The 16,731-nt window shown below is 37.3% G+C and overlaps 1 protein-coding gene across 2 annotated transcripts in view; it reads left to right on the top strand.

The window, feature by feature from the left end:
- Positions 1-16,731, top strand: part of LOC141433244 (dual specificity mitogen-activated protein kinase kinase 7-like) — an 89,771-nt gene that overhangs the window by 52,906 nt on the left and 20,134 nt on the right. The gene's annotated exons all lie outside the window — the stretch shown is intronic.

The raw sequence follows: 16,731 nt of genomic DNA on the forward strand, positions 1-16,731 counted from the left end.
TTAAAATATATTTACTTTACATTCGTTTTTTAAACCCCGCCGCAAAAAGAGGGGTGTTATAGGTGTCAATTTTTTGTATTAGTTCGTTCTCTTTCAATATAAGTCCACTAACTCCTCAAGCTTGTGCCTTAAACCTTCTCTCTCGACTTCAGTGAGGAAGAAACTAATTCCTTAACATGGCTTGAACTTTATTCGTTAAACTTCAGCGCAAGCGCCGCGTATGTCTGCTCCGCAAAGTTTTTGTGCAATCAAAAAGTTTGCCAACTATTTGGATTGATTTTTGTCCTGCACTCAGAGTACTATCGACGGTTTGGGAATAGAAACATCTGGGAAAATACAGGTTGGGCGCGTAGCGACCAAAGTCTCAAAGGACTGCATTTTTTTAATGTTTTAATGTTTATTTGGGTACAAACGGTACAATACGGCTGATTACAAATGAAAACTTAGCTAATACACCAACCAGTAAAGTTACCACAGGTTAATATTACATAATTATAACCTTTGGAAAAAAGTAATAACTAATAAAGTAAAGTAATAATTTAAAAATGTGACATTACTTTAAAATACTATGGATACCTATATAGGCAGAAAACTAACATGAACATGCGAATGTGTAACATATATAATAACTAAGTAACAATTTGATCCCTAACTAGGGACGTAAACTCTTGGAGACATGTGTTAAATATATCAACTTCAGAAAAACAGGAATTATACATTTTGCAAACTCTATTAACAAAAGAATTTCTAACATATTTAGGACGTATAAGGGGCACATGAAACAGATTATTAACATGCCGAGTATTGGGGCGAGGTACTCTATAACTCAACTTATTAAGAAGGTATGGGGAGTCAATTTTATTATTAATAATTTTATAAAGCAATATTTGGTCTTTAACTGTGCGTCGACTTATGCATCCAAGTTTCTTCACTTCGATAACATTGAAATTCAATAAAGTTCAGCACTACTAATTTGTCGTAATGGTTCATCTGTTCGCCGACTAGGTGGCGCTAGGGTAGCTTTAAACGAAATTTGTAAATTTTTCCTATCTTTGCACAGCGCAGCACTTGTGGAAACAGCTAAGCGGAGCGAGGATACGTACTCGTAAATGAAGCGTTTCAACAACTCTGGTGGAAACGGAGCCTTATTCGCACGCCGCTCCATCAATCAGACCGTGATGAGAGATAACAGTTATTCAATCCTAGCCTTTACCTGCGGCTCGTTCTCCTAAATCTGAGACCTTATTGTCTAACACGTGACCGCCAAAGTTAGCATACTCTTCGCTAGTCATACCGTAATATTTGTTCGAATCGTCGCTTGTCATAACTTTTTTCCCACTGACAGCGTTAAATATTTCTGAAATTTTTAAATGGTCATCCTATAGAACAATATAGGTTGGCCATTGAGATTAGTCGTCATCCGAATTTTAACCGGGATTGCGGTTGGTCGGTACCCCCGAGTTGGAAAACAGTTTTAAATACTCGTGCTGCGTCATCGGTTGGTGTGAACGTGCCTTTACGGAGCGATGTTGTTAGTGCTGTGTGCTACCCTACATTAGACATTGACAATATATATGACGATAAAAATGCGGGTAGTTGTGCGCCGGTGTTAGCTTCGTCGGGCAGTCGCGCGAGCAGAGCGGTGGCGCGTAGTGTGCGTGTTGCGGCAGCCGCCGAGTCGCGTTCGCGTGCTCCTGAGAAGAAGGGCTACGAAATAGCCCGAAACATGTCGAGCTAAACTCGGTTAAGACCAATCGTTACAATGTCATTTAATATAGGTTAGGTTTGTTTTATAACAATTCTGAACAATTATTGGATTCAGAGAAAAAAGAGTAATGACAAACATTTTATTATTATATTCTCTTTATTGGGGAAAAAACAGATACACACAATTATTAGCAGGATTAAATTAATAATGCGAGAAGTATAGTCTACATCCCAAAACAATTCCCACTAAGACTTATTGGAAGACGTGGCAATGTAACAATAATTAATAACATTACATTTGGACTTTCAATAAAAATAAGTATGCGAGCCGATATGTACCCGTCTAACACACTTGTAATCACAATTGATTTTACCACTTCTTTCTGTCACACGGCATAAGACGAGGGTAGAAAGAGATGTTGAATATGATCGCCAACATTAACGCGTTAGATAATATGTGGTTTGGCAATGGAAATGAATTTCAATATTTTACTGAATTCCAACGAGAATTCCCAAATCTTTACGTGCAAAATTTGATGTCGTTGCATGATTTATGAATTTTATACCCTTAGGTATATCCCAATTCCATGAAAATATCATCGCGGATATATGTCATCACTGGCAACACTAAAAACTTAAAGACTTTTAAGTATCTTCCGGTTAAAATCCGAAACACTTGCATTTTCGCACGGCTTTAACGTAAAAATAAAGGGTTAGATAACAATTCTGTCAACAAAAATCTACTAATCTGTGTCATGGCAGATGCTACAGGTGTTGTTCTCTGGAGTCGTGCCAACTGCCGAGGCTGGAGTGAAATAGCCTTGGTTTTTTTGATATTCTGACTCTGATTTAACGACGCGGTTTTTGACAAAACAAGGTTAGCGAGAAAGCAACGTTTGAATGTGAGTAGAAAGGGTAGCAGCTGCCTGCATTGGAATTTAAGTAAGAGTCTTTGCTCATAAAAAACTCTGGTAGCTTAGTGATTTAACTTTTGGCTTTAGAATCGTGGGCATGTCAGAGTTTTCCAGAATGTATGTGGGAATCGCGGGTACGTTTCAAAATACGTACATAGAATTTAAAAAGATAACGGACGAAATACATAATAGTTGCACATTGGTATCGGAAAAAGACAATTGGCTGTTCACGACGATTTCCGAACACTAGCGACCGTCCATTTAATCAACCTATTTATTAAGTGACAGTGAAATAAATACTGGACCTTTATGGACTTAATTTTATTTAACGTCAAATTAATGACATGTCAACTTCGGATATCTGGATATCTATAGAGAGCTGTGTTTTGAGCTGTTCAAAAGGGTAGTTTATCTCCTTTTCCTAAAGATGCCATCGTATAATTTAAAGTCAACAACTCTTTATTTATATTTTCATCTAAATGCGTCCGTACTCTATTGCACCTGTACAACGACTGACAAAAGTCACATAAGTAGTGTGTGACAACGCTTTATGAAGACGAAATTAGACTAGTCTCTTTCCAAAGACCGATCGGTGCAATCTTTATGGCCGGGTTCTGTACTTTACACGTTCCTGGGAATCACATTAAAAAATACCATGAAGTTTAGTGTAAGTTAAGCCGACCGAATACACCTGCAAAACAATTAAAATGACGCGAATGCAGTTTACAATCTGAACTGGGTCTATGTAGGAAATCAATCCCAAGCCTCAGAGTGAGAACCGAGAGGCCTCTGCCCAGCTGTGGGACGAGTAAACTGGAAATAAGGTTAAAACACCTGAACATTAAAACGTAACGTCATAAATATTCAGTTCTATTTAGTTGTCTTCGATAGCAAGTTGCGGCAGCGGAACGCCAGGCGTACGGCACCCAGGGGTCCGATACTGTACCGTGCACTAACTGGGTTCCTTCTATTTATTTTGTTAACGGCCATTGGTATTTGTGTACCGCTGGCTGATATAACGGTTAAAAAAAATTGCTGTTACCCGCGGCTTTGCTCACATAAACCAATAAATATATTGGGCATTAGAATTTAAATTCCGAAACTGCAAAACATCTCGCGGAAATCCTCAAAAATAACACCATTGTATTTATTATCATCGTATAAAAACACCCGTGATAAATATATTTCTAAGTTACCTAAGCGGTTGAGATTTCACGTTTTTTTTTAATGGAGAGCGGGGCCAAAACATAAAAATAATTATGTTTCAGCCGTTTCCAAAACTCGCAACCTATTCTATCCCACTGCTGAACAAGGCGTTTTTCCCGATACTTTACATCCGACGCGCAAAGTCTTTGTCACTATTTAAATCTATGCTAAGGAGCACTATCTATCATCTTGTAATTAAGGGCCTTATTAAATTTATTTATTAGTGCTGTTTAATCTCACTACCTATATTTATTGTGGACTATATATGTACGATATAATTATGTATGTTTCGTAGGATGTATTGCTGTTACGTTTAAATTTCTTATCTACTTGATGCACACCTGTGATAAAACTACTTCCTTCTTTCCTAAAAGGTTGCCTGGAGAGATCGCTCTTAAGCATAAGGCCGCCTATTGCTCACCTTGTAATTATTTTTCTGTTATCTGTTCTGTTATCGCTTACTATGTCTTGTACAATAAAGAGTCTTGTGTATTGTATTGTATTGTATATACATTGCTTTCTGTCTGTATAACTAAAGAATCTAGAATCATATTACTAACAATTCTTAAAACGGAATAAAACGTGTGAAAACATTTTTGAATTGTGGTAGGGACGACACAACGTTGGCTTGTGCTAAAATACACCGATTTCCTAACCTATTCCTTAACTGACACGGTTTAATTGGCGTGTACAAGTTTTTAACTAGATTGTAAGTGGTCGCAGGTGTCGTTTTTAAGTACAATCAAATGTCTGTCCGTTGCCTGAAAAACACAATTAACTATAAGAAAAGCGGGAAGACTAGGCGAAACTCATTTATTACATTGTGTTATTCGTGGTGTACGGGTACAAGAAGCTTATTATTAATGACTTTTGAAAAACAAGTGTTTACTATTTTCACGCATTTTATTAACCCTCGGTTCTAACGGGTTCTGTAAACTGCTTCAACTTTGCCCTCTGGCCCCAAAATTGCCTGATTCGATTTTGAGTCGATAACTTAGCACTCTTATAGGCTTTAAACTTTTATCTACACGGGAATTATTATTACGGGGGGATAAAAGTTTAAAAACCTAGAAGGGTGCTAGTTATAGACTGTTAATTGAATCAGGCAAGGTTGGGGCCAGAGGGCAAAGTTGAAGTAGTTTACGGTTATAAGTTTGACGCCAACGTCTATCTGTCTGTGGCATCGAAGCTCTCCAATGGTTGGACCGATTTTAATGAGGTTTTTTTTAACGTATAAACGAGTTTGAAAAAAAAAACCGGCCAAGAGCGTGTCGGACACGCCCGAAATAGGGTTCTGTAGCCATCACGAAAAAATTAAGTAATATTTTTCTAAGGATTTCGTATTTTGTACGGAATATTCCAAGTTTAGGTATATCTTATACCTTAGGCTGCTATTTACTCTTAAACTACTAATAATTCTCAAGGAAACTTAACCGTTATTGTTTTCCTTGTAAATTTGATATACATACTACCATCCTGAATTTTTTAAAATTTTTCCACACACCGGTTTAGATTTTAGCGGGGGCGGGCGCTCGATTTTAATGAAAATTTGCACTTTAAAGTGGAATATTTTGTAAATGAATCACTAAATCGAAAAATCGTTTTAGCAACCCCCTAATGGTTCTACAAGGTCGGGTAAGAAAAAATAAAATCACCCCCACTTTACGTCTATTATTTGTTTTTTTTTATTGTTCCATTTGTCGGCATAGTTTACATATATATTCCTGCAAAATTACAGCTTTCTAGCATTGATACTCCCTGAGCAAAGCCACGGACGGACAAACAGACAGACAGGCAGACAGACAGACATGGCGAAACTATAAGGGTTCCGTTTTTGCCATTGGCTATGGAACCCTAAAATGGCTTACAGTGCATACAGTACAATACAATACAATGATTCTTTATTGCACACTACAAATAGTAAGCAATACAGATAATAGATCATCAACTTTGAAAGTGAAAATGTCGGCTTTTTTTAATTTTCTGACTTGATTATATACTCCTGGGCAAACACCATTCAGAATGAAATGATTTGGACTAGTTCCAATGCGACTCAGTGAGGATTGGAACTTCACACTGCAAAAACACTGCACTAAAGCAGCGCCGTAATCTGTGGACACTTAGACATTGGATTTTACATAATACTAATATACACCCGCGGCTTCGTACGCGTAAACATTACACCCAGCAGTAGAATTGAAATTCCGGGATTTCATCAAATTATTTATTATTTTTATTGACTGGATGGAAACGAGCAAGTGGGTCTCCTGATGGTAAGAGATCACCACCGCCCATAGACACCTGCAACACCAGGGGGATTGCAGATGCGTTGCCAACCACCACCACGGAAATTCCACGGTTCCACGGGAATTCTCAAAAATTATATCGTGGTTTTCATCAAAGTTGCACACATAAAAATAAGTTGTTGTTAAAAATGACATTTTTAATACAAGCTTTTTTGCTGACTCTACTTTATGTTGACTGTACTTGCATTGTCATCTAAACTACATATCCGTACCAAATTTCAAATCGGTACTATTAACCATTGAGGAGTTCCTTCCTGCGGAGACGATCCTGGCAGGACCACCAAGCTGTCACTACCAGATTATTGTACTGTCACCAAATTTACATAAGTATGCCAAATTTCAAGTCCATCGGACCACTGAAAGTGGGCAAAATTTAGCATCCAAGATTTGATCCAAACAAACAAATAATCAGGTGAAACTAAATAAAAGCTTGTAACAACTACGCCGAATTTCATGACTATAAATCCAGTGGTTGAGATTTGCATATTTTATCCTGGTCCCGTGGGAATAATGCGATAGAAAGTAGGCTATAATGTTATCCACATACCAAATTTCATTCCAATCCATCCAGCCGTTTTAGCGTGAAAGAGTAACACACATAAGCACGCACTCACTTACTTACAAACTTTCGCAATATAATATTGAGTAGGATCATTGACGAAAAATACCTAAATATACTCAGTGGCACAAAATTTGGCCCAATCTAAATACAAAATTGCCTATTACTGCATACATTTGAGGGCCAGTTTTTTTGCCGCTGAGTATATTAAAAGGAACTGAAACTAAATACCACAATTCATTGTACAGGTTCACAAAGGCTATCGTAGGTAACAGGCAACCCCTATCAAAATTGCCTGCGTGAGCATATACATATATTGCTCAACCCACATTCGTATCGTAAGCGGTATGCAAATACTGTCTAGTCTAGACGTAGGCATTACAAAGGGCTTCGGATGCCTGTTTTAATACCTGCGCGACCAGGTGTGTTCTATATTAAACGATATTTTAATGGGTAACTCACGTCTTAGATCGAGTTTAGCTCGGCATGTTTCGGGCTATTTCGTAGCCCTTCTTCATAGGAGCACGCGACTCGGCGGCTGCCGCAACACGCGCACTACGCGCCACCGCTCTGCTCGCGCGACTACAGACACTACACCATACACCATCAACCATGCTATCAGATATTAGACTCAAACATGCATGCATGCATGGTGTACGGTTGTTTTGCTCTGTAGATGTGGTCTGGTTGAGTTTGAAACGCGTAGTGTAGTGTGGTGGTGGTGATGGATGGGTTTGTGTGAGCTAACTTTGGGGGCGGCAGACGTGAGCTTGCTTTCGGAATCCAAAAGCTTAGGTTACTTGACCTGAAATGTAAATTTCAGTTTTTTTATTTATTTATGACGGTGGAAGCAGTCTACACTTCCACTGAACGTAGATAATAGTTAGTGTTTAGTTTTGTAACTAAGGGACCCCATACATCCCTGTATTATTTTTTGTATTTTTTTTATTTAATTGTATACTGTAGTTTTTAAGTATTTTATTTGTAATTATTTTATGTTGAAAAAATGACTTTCTGCCAAGTTTCTTGCGGCGCATTCTTCTTGGCAATGATGGTCTTTCCGAAAGCGCTGGTAGTTTAAAAAATGACGTGTAAAAGTGCCCATAGCGGCCTATTTACTGAATAAATGATTTGAATTTGAATAAGATATCAAAAACATAAACCATAAATATATGGTTGTGCTAGTGCTGCCCTCTGACAGGATAAAATTGCAGTAATATACCGTATTGAACAAACAATTCACCTGAAGATATAAAAATATCAAAACAAAATATCATCGGAGCATTTGCCACTTGAACCTCACTCCAACAAATACTGGCATTCCAAACCTCACGTGCTGTATATAAATTTAATAACTCAACTGGAATCCTCTAATCCACACGTCGCCAGCAAATCAAGATAACTGAAAATTCACAGCGAACCGTGGTAACTTTGCATTCTGCGGGCGGAGCATTTGTGCACTGCGAATGCAGCCACAGTTGATATTGCATTAACAGCACAAAATAGATAGGTACAGAAATCAATTTACTAAAAAGTGCGCTCGAGCAACGCACACAGATACTGCTCACGGACACGATATCTCGGACCGGTTGGGACCAGTGCGAGCGCGAGTGCCATCCGCTTGAGACACGCGTCTGTGAACTTTCATGTGCTATAATGAGGAATGCGAATTTATTATACTTTAAAATAGAATAATCGTGCATTTCGCCAATGTCGAAACAATCGCAAGATATTTTCTGTGACAAATTTGTAATATAACAATTACATTATACAAATAGAAAAATACAAAAAAAGAAAGGGTTTTTTTATACAAGAAAATAAACATATCAGAGAAAACTTCAAACAAAACCTGGCAGCTCATGTGAATCGACCTATAAACACTTACCCCTTATTCATAAAACTTAACAAGCCTATCTTAACTAACAAATGCTTTGTCCCTTTCTAACAAATACAAATGTCGAAGTGACAGATAAGGACAAACGAATTTTAGCGGCATTTTAACTAAAATAGGTTTGATTGTCGTTTATGAATAAGGGGGTTACACTTTTATATATCAACAGGTTTATAGGTAATTCGTACTGTTTTAAAAACAGCTATGAAAAGATATTAAATTCTGTGTACGTGACTCGTCCCTGCATGGCATAATTCTGATTGTAAGAGAAGAACTGTTTCGTCTGAGATGGGGTGCAAGTTTCGTAACAAAAATATAAAGGGAGTTAGCTCTAGTTTTGAACTTAAATAGTTTATTAACGGACCGAAATTAACAATAAAACGTCGTCATCATGGTTGTGTTATTCCGAAGATGAGCTCTGATTGAGTTCGAAACGAATCAATGTAATGTGGTGATAGATTTTGAGTGATTTGTGCGTGCTTTTACAGTGCGGAGGTGGAGGAACTCCATGAAATACGGTCGCGGGTGAGCAAAGAAATTGTTTCAGTCAAATACATAATAGAATTATTAACAGAATTATTCAAGTAAATAAAAGATCAAATCATTTTTTCAATCAGGTGTTACTTAGCGAAGGTCCACATCAATAAACTATAAACCATTACTTTGCTCACCCGAACTTACATTGAACAGATGTGTGTTCATGCAGCCTTCAATCTGCAAGAATACACACATCACAAAAAACTCAACTATTATCACCACCAAACTACACTGACGCGTTTGGAACTCGGCATATTTCATCATCAGAGTTAGACATCTAAGTACCTAATATGTTAGATGGTTATAATAATAAACTTGCGACCATGTCCAGAATCTGACTATGTAATCATGTGTAAGAGGTCTTAGGTGTAACCAAACACATTAATTAACGTATTAAAGCATCTTACAAAGATTATTTAAACATGTATAATTGATAAACATACACCTATTTATCCATACTAATATTATAGAATGCGAAAAGTGTGTTTGTGTATTTGTATGTTGTCCGTCTTGACGTCGAAATGGGCACGGACATCGACGTTATTTTGGTACCTATAGAGAGAGTTTATGGCACGAGTGACACAGGCTACTTTTTATACCGAAAAAAATGCACAAATAGTATTATTATAAGATCAATAAAATTCAAATTTAAATTCAAAATCTTTATTGCTTTCACTTAGTGTACAGATCTTACAATAGACACAGTTAATTATAACGTGACCCTGCAAGGGCATTGCAATCGTTTAATAATATTAAATAATTCATCATTTATAATGGCACAAACATTTTAAATTAATTAAAAAAATAAGTCGAAAAATAAATAAATATTGAAATACAATTTTCAATGTCAGCAATAAATTATAAACAATTAATAATAAATTTAGATTTAAGTCTAATTCTGTTTATAGTCACTGTCAGAATGCAGTACTCAAATTTATGAAAACAAGTAACTAAATTATAAAACTACTAAAATATTACATCAAGTTACAAAAACACTATTATAATGTTTTAAACTTTCGGGATTTTCACTCATAGTCAAAATACCACAATCGGGTCAAAATATCACGCTAAACACACGAGTAATATTTACCTTGATGTTTCAGCAACATTACGAGTAGACTGAAGTGTTTTAGCGTGATAAGTCCCGATTGTGGTATTTTGACTAAAAACACTAATGATGATGATGATGTGATCCTGTTATCCCTCATTAGGGACATAGGGCTCGTAGAAGAGTTTTCCATTTGGCTCGATCTTGCGCGGCTTCTTCCAGCTCTTCCCAGCCGAGACCAATTGAGCCAGCCTCCTTCTCAACTGATCGCCTCCACGTGGTCCGAGGATGTCCTGGCCGTCTTCTGCCAGTAGATTGCCAACGGAGACCCTGCTTGGGCAGGTGATCATTCGATCCTCGAAGCGTGTGTCCAATCCATCGCCATTTCCTTGTCATAACTTCTCGGCTTACTGGCTTCTGGTCAGTCACTAACACAATACAAAACACTAATACCAAAAAAAAAATACTTTTTTATTCCTATATATACTAAAATGACATTGTATCATTCGCTCTTGTTCGAAATGTATAAAGTTTTATCTTACTATCAAAAAATATGCGCATAATTATATTTAAAAAAAAAACATAATTTGTATTTTTTTTTCATCATTTTTATGGTATTCATTATACAAACATTACAAATGCTCTCCTTTAAAATTGTTCAAAACGTAATTAGTACGAGTGTGAACCAGGACATCATATCTTTCGTAAGAACTATTTACAGCGTAGCTTCGTAGCAGCTCGTACTCGTAGCACCTCTACGCCGTAGCGCTACGTGAAGTCGGCAAGTTTACTAAGTAACAATAGAGGTATATACTCAGGCAAATTTAACCTTAACTAGCGAGGAATAAGGCGGGGTTTTGTATGTCAAAAGTTAATGCAGGTCGTTTTATTGGCGTATTTACCTCCTTACTAATGGTTTTTTTAAACGATTGCTTCCCTTTAGTATTTAATTCTACAGGTTGTTTGCTTTGGCTTATTTTGCTTTATATCCCGGGACTTTAAAAAAATTAATATCATGGGACACTTGACACCAGCAAGTAGCAGGCAGTTAGTAGGACCTTGTGCAAAGTCCGCCTGGTTTGCTACCACCATCTTGTTCGCTAATCCTGCCGTGAAGCAGCAGTGCTTGCACTGTTCTGTTTCGGCGTGGAGAGTAAGACAGCCGGTGCAATTACTGGTACGTGAGGTATCCCATCTTAGGCCTCTAGGTTGGCAACGCGTCTGCAATACTCCTGGTGTTGCAGATGTTTATGGGCGGTGATGATCTCTTACCATCAGGAGACCCACTTGCTCGTTTGCCATCAAACATAAATACATACTTAAATACGTATTAAACATCCATGACCCGAGAACAAACATTGTCTGCCCCGGCCGGGAATCGAACCCGGACCTCACACTTCGTAGTCAGGTTCTCTAACCACTCGGTCATCGGGTCGTCTTCTGCAACATGTTTAATAAATAGTACAGATCTTGTGGATAATGTTTTTTCATCGTATTTTGTCAGATAAGTTAATAATATATTTCTTTCTGAATCAGCTTCATTAAACTTTATAGTCTATTCAATATAGGAATGGACAGAAGGAATTATAGGCTCTTATAATGCACGCTTTAGGGAAGTCATTTAATTCAATGCATTTTTTGGCATACAACCGACCGTATGGTCTAAACTTAATTCTAATTAAAATATCGAAGACGTCAATATTAGTTTCAATTATTCATTAACTGACTGTTGACCGCTACTCCGTTCACGTAAAATTCGTTTATTGCTATCCCGCAGGAACTATGCAATTTTCCGGGATGAAAACTATTCTATGTTCTTCCCCGGGACTTGTACTATCTGTATACCGAATTTCCCCTAAATCGGTTCGGCGGTTAAGACGTGAAGAGGTAGTTAAAAACAAACATACAGACTTGCAAACTCTCGCAATTGTAATATAAGTGAGTTTAACTTTGCTATTTTTCATATCATAATTTAAAAAAACAAAAAACTTTTACTATTTTGTTAAAAACCGAACCGTCTTCCTATAAAATACCTAAAGAGGCAGAGGTAAACAACATTCTGCAAGAAACGAAACGTTTATAATATTATTAGCTCAAGAAATATTCTGTACGTTATTTATAGTTTTTAATCGCCAGTTTGGATCAAAATGTGATGACCTATAATCATATACGAATAGTTAACTTTCACAACTAAAGCACTGCACCAATTTTGATGAAATTTGGAATGAAAAAGCTTGAACTTATAGCAGAAACTACGAGTGGAATATTTTTAAACAGAGAATGAGAGCGGATGAGTCCACAAAAATACAGTTATCAAATTATGTATAAATATAAATCGTTACAAAATAAACAAAATTATGACTTCATCTGATTAATCCTCTTATCAATCATCATCATCATCATCATCATTTTTACGATTGAACAAAAAATGTTTAGAACTCCTTCTTCTGTGACCTTCTATAGTCCAATGTTATCCTGAATGGACTATAGTAAGCTAGTTGAGGAAGCAAGATAAATAGCAACTTCTGCGACAAAATACTTTTGCGGCTGTGCTTATGGCAATCTCTGGGTGGTTCGGCAGGGGCAACTTCAATGAAGGATTCTTAGTTTCTTCAGCAAAAATATTTATTTTGCTTTACCAGGATTTGTACAAAAAAGTAAAAGAAAGAAAGTTTTTGCGGTCTTGTCTCACTATCAAAGTTTTGCGCAAGTCACGGAAGTAAAAGTGAAGGCAAATGACATTGACACCGTCGCGATTGCAGCGCCCTCGTGCGGTTGTCTTGAATTTGTGCGCAGGAGCGTTGTTGTCGCTTGACACCACCAGAGGGCGTCAACAATACTATTGCGCACTAAGAATAGTATAATCGATCCATTAATTTCAGATCAAACTTGCAGTAACCGATGAACCGACAGACGGGCCCACAAATGTTTCGTTTTGTAACTGCATATAATTATAATAATAATGATTTATTGAATAATTAGCAGCACAAGATAATAAAATACAATGTTTTACAAAACCTATGCTACAACGTTTGCCTGCACTAGGGTTACTGGAGAACTCTGTGTCGCAGGCTAAAGAGCTAACATCAATCATCATCATCAGCCCGAAGACGTCCACTGCTGGACAAAGACTCCCCCTTAGAACGCCACAATGAACGACAACTTGCCACTTGCATCCACCGGTTTGCCGCTACTCTCACGATGTCGTCAGTCCACCTGGTGGGAGGCCTGCCACGCTTCGTCTTCCGGTTCGTGGTCGCCACTCAAGGACTTTTCTCCCCCAACGGTAAAAGAGCTAACATACTTATATTAAAATTAAAAATAATTATCTCTTTGCTTAACAGTCCAAGTAAATATTATGATAATGAAAGAAATCCAAAGAAAGTTAAAAAGAAACAAAAGTATGATTAATAATTACATACATATTATGATTACTTAACCCTTAAAACATTTGCGCACTAACAATAGTTGAACCTTGTAAGACCCAATGTCCTAGTTTTAGGACTGCAAATTGCGCCCGTTTCAGCCCAAAAACACAGTAACATTATCAAATGTCGCTTCGAGGTCCTAAAATAAGGACATTACACTGAAAGCACCCTGAATAAAGAACCTTAAATTAGCACGCTAGGTCGTTATTACAGATGTCCTAAAAATAGTCTGTGGTTACGATGATAAATTTGATCCAGTAGATTTAGAGCTGAGCAAATAGAGGAACAGATAGACAGGCCCAAGAGGGTTCTATTTTACTCCACGGATATAAGGAACCCTAAGAATACACTTAAAAAAACGTGGCACCGTTTTATAAGATTTATTCATCGCACACCTCACCCGATCAGCGGTTGTCAAACTTTATATTTGCTCACATTAAATTCATGGTTCTCAAGTTGGGCGACTTGGTAACGCGTCGATATTCAAAGTTGAAGAATGAGTATTGTCGACTGGCGTTGGTTTGTGAATGGAGAATTGGAGAAGTTGAAGAATATGATGAGTCTTTTGTAGGAGTTAATATTATTAATGACATTTCAAGTTTCACAACTCTCCGTAGATTGCCTGGTATTGAACGGACGACGTTTTGGAAACGCCTTTAAGCTTTGAAAATGAATCGGAAAAAGTTCGAAACAAGTTGTCGTTTAGTGTGTTGCAGTTCGAATTGTTTGTGTGTTTTATCCCCGTGTTGACCTAGTGGTTTGACCAATGGCCTCTCAAACAGTTGATCGTGGGTTTAAACCCAGGTCGCATCTCTGAGTTTTACGATATTGATGTGCTATGAATTAAATCCTGTGAGGAGGCCTGTGCCCGGCAGTGGGAGGTATATAAGCTGCGATGATGATGATGATGTTGAATATTCTTAATAATATTTGAGATATTTTTCATCACTCTCCCATCAGTGACTCTCCCTGTTGATTGTTTGATATCAGTATGGGACCGTTCCTGCAGCGTCGTCCTGTAGATATTCAAGCTGCAGTACCGAGGGTGGACATCTACCTGTCTCGGTTGGACAAGAAGACGACGCCGGAGAAGGTGTTAGAGCACGCCCGCGAGGCAGTAATGCCCGGTTACAGGGAGTCCAGCTAGAGCTGTCCATCATCCCGCTCGAGTCTCAAAGGGCTAACAATTTCAGCTCATTTAGACTCCAAGGGTGTGGTGTTCCGTCGTTTTAGGGTAGCGACGAAGACGACATTCAAAAATCCCTAGTTATTTTTTTGTATGTTTTTCTTATGTATTTTTTGCGTTAATTTGAATTTGACCGTGCATCCGTTTTCTAACTGTAATGCTGTAATTTTTATTGATAAATAAATAATTGAATATTAACCAAACCGAATGGCGTATTATAAGAGCATAACTCCGCACACACCATTGTATTGCTTCGCAGTTTGTACAGGTTCCCCACGATACTTTTCTTCACCCTTAACCTCATGGTAAAATTCAAAATTAAATGTTGTTTCAAAGTCAAAGTCAAAATATCTTTAGGCTATAACAAGCACTTATGAATGCCAAAAAAAAAACTACCACCGGTTTGGACAAACCTCTGTTTGCAAATATTATATCATTTCATTACATATCAGCCGTAGAACGTCCACTGTTGGACATAGGCCTCCCCTTGAGACCTCCAGTTGCTTCGGTTGGAAGTGGCCTGCATCCACAGTGAAACCGCGGCTTAAACCAGGTAACCCGTCCATCTTCCTCGGACTTCTAGTAGACTCTCGTTCGTAATTCCTTATTTACCGCCCTTAAGACACAATGCACTATTACATAATAAATTGTGATGTTCCAGTAAAGTTTCAAATATTTTTTAAGTTATTCATCCCCATAGACAAATCCAACAAACTTACACAGCTTTACAAAACAAATTAAAAACAAAGAAATCATAAAAATCTTTACAACTCAGCAAACTTAGAGATACGTTCTTGTTTTGCAAATAAAAATAAACTTTATCTGACGAAAAGCTCTGAACTACTTTATAGCCTCGACTGGCTTCATGTACGAACTTTATAAATAGCTCTGTAAAAAATCGATTTCAACAGTTTCCGTTGGATATTTCTTTTAAGGTCTTTACCTACTACACCGTATTATACTATGCCGTAATAGGAACGTGACAGGCAAAAATATATTAAGATTGGTTTTTTGGAATCTTTTTGTATTTTTTATTTCAATTCCAAATTTTAACTGTTACGGTCATCCCGTAAAACCTAAATTGAAAATACAAACTGAAATATAGATGAAATATAGGTGCATCTATATTTCAGTTTGTATTTTCAATGACGGTGGAAGCAGTCTACACTTCCACTGCATATAGATATAGTAAGTGTTTAGTTTTGTAACTAAGGAACTAAGGTTTTTGTAACTTTTTTAAGTATTTGATTTGTAATTATTTAATTATGAAAAAAATTGACTTTCTGCCAAGTTTCTTGCGGCGCATTATTCTTGGCAATGATGGTCATTCCGAAAGCGCTGGTAGTTTAAAAAATTACATGTATTAGTGCCAATGCGGCCTATTTACTAAATAAATACATTTTATTTTATTTTTTTAATAAAGATTGACTGGAGCTACAAAGCCGCCTTTTTTTTCGAAGTACCTCAGTTTTCTGTTTTGCTTACAATATTGCGGTGTGCAATCAAGTTGTATTTTTTTAACAACTGCCGACGAACAGATTATGGAATAGGTAGCATGTTTTCCACTCTCTCTGTTATTCCCTCTCCATTATATTCTTGAGTGCAAATCGCGCAAAAGTTTCCAACAAATAAACCACGTAAAGAACCAGTTTTAACTCAATGTTACTTTGTCACTTTGCAAATAATCTGCGTCTTTTACATTGTATTTTACTGTCATTTCAGCGAAACTTCTCAGTTGTGTAACAGTAAAGATACCCAGAGTTTTGTTACGTGAGAAGTCGTGTTCCGCTTTATGACTAAAGAAATAGTTTGTCTTAGAAAGGCGGTTACGTTTTTCCGGAGTATGTACAAAGTATGTGGCTATTTAATTTGTCTTCACTGGAGCCTAAACGACAAGACGATTTTCAATATATGAGGTACTAGCCTGTTGTCCGCGACCCCACCCGCGT

The sequence above is a fragment of the Choristoneura fumiferana genome, chromosome Z (assembly GCF_025370935.1).
Source record: "Choristoneura fumiferana chromosome Z, NRCan_CFum_1, whole genome shotgun sequence".
NCBI classification, from domain to species: domain Eukaryota; kingdom Metazoa; phylum Arthropoda; class Insecta; order Lepidoptera; family Tortricidae; genus Choristoneura; species Choristoneura fumiferana.